Source organism: Echinops telfairi, unplaced genomic scaffold (genome assembly GCF_000313985.2).
Source record: "Echinops telfairi isolate 266 unplaced genomic scaffold, ASM31398v2 ScPeMD7_7475;HRSCAF=8513, whole genome shotgun sequence".
Classification (NCBI taxonomy): domain Eukaryota; kingdom Metazoa; phylum Chordata; class Mammalia; order Afrosoricida; family Tenrecidae; genus Echinops; species Echinops telfairi.
Window position 1 is genome coordinate 7662884 of NW_022111379.1, and position 4873 is coordinate 7667756.

Genomic DNA, 4873 nt, shown 5'->3' on the forward strand with positions numbered 1-4873 from the left:
CCTAATGTTAAGCACAACAGGCAGCATCTTGCATTAGATTTCTTCCTGTATGTATCATTTTCTGTATTATATCGTAAGCTTCAGGAGGACAGGAAATATAGCCTGTTTTGTATTTTCAATAAAGCCTAACACAATGGTCTCTGTTCAATTGCATTCAGTAAAAGTAAATTTAATTGAATATGGAACACATCTTCCCCTCTTAAACACATCCTATTGTTCCACATAACCTAAATACAACGATCACTTATTCCAGTAAAGCAAGCAACCTTTTATAGTCTCCCTCATAAAAATCCCAGCAATAACATGAACTTTTGTTTCCTTTCTTTTTGCAAAATCCTTACTAAAAGTCGGAAAAATCTTTGAAGTAGCATAGCAGAAGCAGCATAGGTTTTGGAGGAAGATGAATCAGGACTTTGATTCTAGCTCTACCACTTTACCACTTCCATGTTGTGGACTCTTTAGTTGAGTTACCTAAGTTGGAAGGGAAAGAGTAGATTAACTAAAAAAGCAAAAGTGAAAAAAGGGGTAGGGAGTGGGGAGGGGAAGGAATATGATAAGGGAACAGAGAAGGACAAGGCTGTAGTTTTAATCTCATTTTATATACACCCTGTATTTCAGACATGTTGAATGACTGGCAATGCTCCAAATAGGCCAAGACCCGAATAGGCCATATTCTTTCATACTTATATGGACGTACTACTTCCTCATCAATCATCACTTTTTTCCCTTCAATACTCAGCTCTGGCTCCACTTCCCCAGAAAGCCGTCTGTGACACCTCTGTCTGCCTCCCACACCGAGTTAGGTGCCGATGTTCTCGCCCTCTTTGCATCCAGGCCAGAATTCCATTCCAGCACTTCCATTTGTTGTCAGATGCCATCTCATCAGTTCCAACTCACAGTGACCCTACGTTTGTCAGAAACAGCCATCAATTGATGTTTGAGCCCACTGTTGAACTTATATTACAACAAAGCACTTGGTTTGCATGTTTTCCTCAGTAGTATGTTAACATCTTGGGCACTGCAGTGGTTTGCTTTATCTTAGTCTCAACATCTAGTACCAAAACTGACTGCCATGGATTCTGACTTATCACGGCCCTCAAGGACAGGGTAGAAATTGTCCCATATAGGTTCCCAAGGCTGTAACTTTTTTGAGACTATAGTTCTTTTTTTTTTTTTTAACTTCCTCTGGCCTCGTTCCCTCCAAATTTTAATTTTTCTACCAAGTCACTCACCAAACCATAAGGAAAAATAATTTTTCAAAAAGTCAACGAAAATCTAGGTATTCCAGTGTCGAATATCAAAACAAAATAATTCCCCGCCAAACTGCTGTTGGAAGAGGAAGAGGGGTGGTGAAGCAAAATTCCTCAATTTATGAGATAACAGTTTAAAGAAAACGAATCCCAAACTACAGTGCTATGGACAGGGACATTCAGTTTCTTTACCTTGAGGGTTATATTGGGCTTCCTCTTATTCCAGCAGAGGAAATAAAAACAGGAGCTGCTGGAATTGAGATTAAGTTGGTTTCACCAGCAAGTGGTGGGTGGAGGTAAAGGGCAGAAAGCGCAACAAAACGTAGCAAGGACAAAGCATTTGGGATCCACGTTCTCTTGCCTGAGTAATTGAAAAGGACTGAGATTCTTCTAGATTTGGCTCACCAGTGGACGATACACCACCACTCATAAAGGATCAGGTGGCCCACCCTACCCTACACCGCCATGAGACTATAATTCTTTATGGAGGTAGAAAGCCTCAGCTTTCTTCTGCAGAGCAGCTGGTAGTTTTGAACTGCTGACCTTGCAGTTAGCAGCCCAACATCTGGTACAGTGGTGCCTGACATATTGCTGGTGAACAACTAATTTTGTCAAATTAATAAAAATATAGGCATAAAAGCATACAACAGCATTTTCCAACAACTTGACAAATAATGCTTTGTGCTTTACAAAGGGTCATAGCTTTAGAACCAATTGAATATCCTTTGTATAGTCTAATGTCTAAAAACCTGTCTGCTTTCTGTGTTCACTAATGATCCTAACAATGGGAGTGTTTACATTAGCCCAATTAATCCTTCCAGCAAGCAGTGGCATTACTGCCGGGTGTGAGGTGAAAACACCAGCACTACTGTGGGCAGGGGCATTACCAAAGTGACTATAAAGTCCTGCCTGGTGTTTGGGCAGAAGCGTATTTTCTTTTAAGTTAAATACCCTGTAGTTAATTATAACAACAAACGTTATTTTAGTCCAGCTTACATGTATCAATATAAACTCAAGGCTCAAACTCTATGCTAATTTGCTTTTAAAGCTTCTAATGCATTCTAGCCAAAGCTATCATGAGTACCCAGCTCCAATGCTGCCTCACGTGGTTTCATCAGCATGTGCTACACAACATATTGTTGTTTCAATTGCTTCCAGTTTACTTATAGTCGTGGATTTTGTCAGCTTTTACTGGTGTTTTAGCTCCACCATTGTCCTAGGTACTATTTGTGAACCTATATCAATACGTTTTTGAGAATAAAGTTGTAATAAATAGATAAAAATTTAAAAAAATATTTGTTCACCTACTCAATATATGGCAACTAATAATGTTGTAATTCAATGTAGAAAGATTTTAAAGGGCAATTTTGTTGTCGTATTCATATACTCTAAGAAATAATGCATTACTGCAAGTCATAACTCTATCATATATTATTCCACCAGAAGTTATAATACTAGTTCACACCAAACCTACTGTTGCCACTAACAACATGCCAGGGAGGAAAATCTTATTATTATATGTTTTAGATAAGAAACAGGCTGATGAGAGATCAAGTAACTTACCTAAGGCCACATACTTATTACATGGAATTTTTAGCTCTAGAGACCCAGTGCTAAGTAACATTCATGCTAGCAATTTTCCAAGTTAGCTGAAGAGCAGTATTTGCTTTTGCACAACATCCCTCCCTCTGACCATCTTCACCTGCATACTCCCACTCATTCTCACTTACAAGAAACCAAACACTCATAACTCACACAAACAGTTTATTATGGTTGACAAACAATGTGTCTGCATATACTAGCTTTGCTTTAAACAAATGTGTCAATCATTAATCATGGCATAAATCTTTGGGACTATTCCATTTTAATATCAGTTAGAAACAGTGTAATGATTTAAATGATTTACTTTCAAACTCTTTAAAATGGGCCACTCCATGTTTCAGCATTCAATGAGGTCAAACTATGCGTCCACTATGTTATACTTGCTTTTCATGAAAATAAACTATGAATAATCTTCCACAAGAAGCCACGTATCACAAGCCTGCCACTCTGGCTTTCCTGATGACAGACTTACTCTATGTCCATAAGGATATGGCCAGAAAGACAGAACTGAAAAACCGGTTCTCACCATATTGCAAAACAACCAAGAGGAGCGGCATCTGGTGCTTGGAGCTGGAAGTAACGCTGCCTTTCAAATCATGGTATTGTTTCAAACAACAGAAACCAAAAAACCCAAAGCACCAAGAGAGACATCATAAAAAGAAAAAAAAAAAACATTAAAAGATTTTTCATTTCTAAAAGCTTTGCAGTTAGGTGGACCTGACAGGGACTCCTTTAACTTTTTCACTCTTCAGGCCCTGAAGGGATTTCGGTCTTGTCCGCTGTTGCAGCCTTTTACTCATTCATAACCAGGCTGTGTTATCACTGTGTTCCTTCTGGCTGAATTCGATATCATGGCCATTTTGCTGTGAAGTATTAGAAGCTGGGGATGCAGGGAGGTGAGCTGCACACTTGCCCTACAGAAACCCCAGGAGGAGGAGGTGGAATGCTGTGGAGGACATGAACATCAGGCACGTTGGGACTCACAATCTTCAAGGTGCTCTTGGAGACCTAGGAATAATTAACAGGTAAAAGAGACCACTGTTGATAGAATGCTGCCAAGACTCAACACATTTTGAGATAAGAAGACAGAAAGGCAGCTTCAGGTTTATATTTCAGGTTTAAATGTTTAGAACTTTGTTAAGGAATGGGCACTACAGAGATGAGTCAGGTTCTAGGCATGAAGGGACAAGTTTGAAATGGCTTGAAAAAAAAATCCTCTTGTTGGGAGTAAAGAGGTGGTGGAAAGGATGCCTGGCAGAGGGAAAAGCAGGTACAAAGGCAGGGAGGCATGAGAAATTAGGGCACATTATGCTTTCTCACAACTTTCCAGCCTAGAGACCTCTACCTCCTTTGAATTCCTTTAGCACATACCCTATTCCCTCTGCACATTCTTCTTGGCTTGTGATAGCTCCTCAACTAGCAGTTTTATAATTAACCTTTTCTCTCGATTCATGTCTCTTTTCTGGAAACAAATAAGGATCTCTTAAGTGGCAGGGTTCTTTTTCTCTCTCCAGATGCCAAGAAAGGTGCTTTGCAGTCAGTAACCAATTGCTGTTGAATTGGTTCTGGCTCACGGTGGCCCATAGTGTGCCGGAGAGAAAGTGGGCTCTACAGAGTTTTCAAGAGCTCATTTTTCAAAGGCAGATCGCTAAGCCTTTCTTTTAAGGCACCCCAGCCAGCCTCAAACCTCTACTCTTTTGGTTACCAGTGGAGTGAGTTAACCATTTACATTATCATAGACTCCTTGAATGGCTGTTGCTGTGCATCACTGAGTTGATTCTGACTTAGTGACCCTATAGGACAAGCTAGAACTGCCCCATATGGTTTCCAAAGCTGTAATATTTACAAAAACAGACTGACATATCTTTCTTATAGAGAAGCTGGTGGGTTCGAACAAATGACCTTTTGATTAGTAGTAAGTGCTTAACCACTGAACCACAAGTGTTTCTTTTATGGAAAAGACACTAATAAATAAGGATCGCTTGACCAAACCCATCAACTTAGGTAGTTAAGCTTCCATT

The 4873-nt window shown here is 39.7% G+C and overlaps 1 long non-coding RNA gene across 1 annotated transcript in view; it reads right to left on the reverse strand.

Moving 5' to 3' along the window:
- Positions 1-2997: 2997 nt before the first annotated feature.
- The window catches only part of LOC123521182, a 5505-nt gene continuing 3629 nt past the window's right edge, over positions 2998-4873 (reverse strand). The window contains exon 3 of the long non-coding RNA XR_006679652.1: positions 2998-3860. This is a non-coding gene — a long non-coding RNA (uncharacterized LOC123521182). The remainder of the gene's footprint in view (positions 3861-4873) is intronic.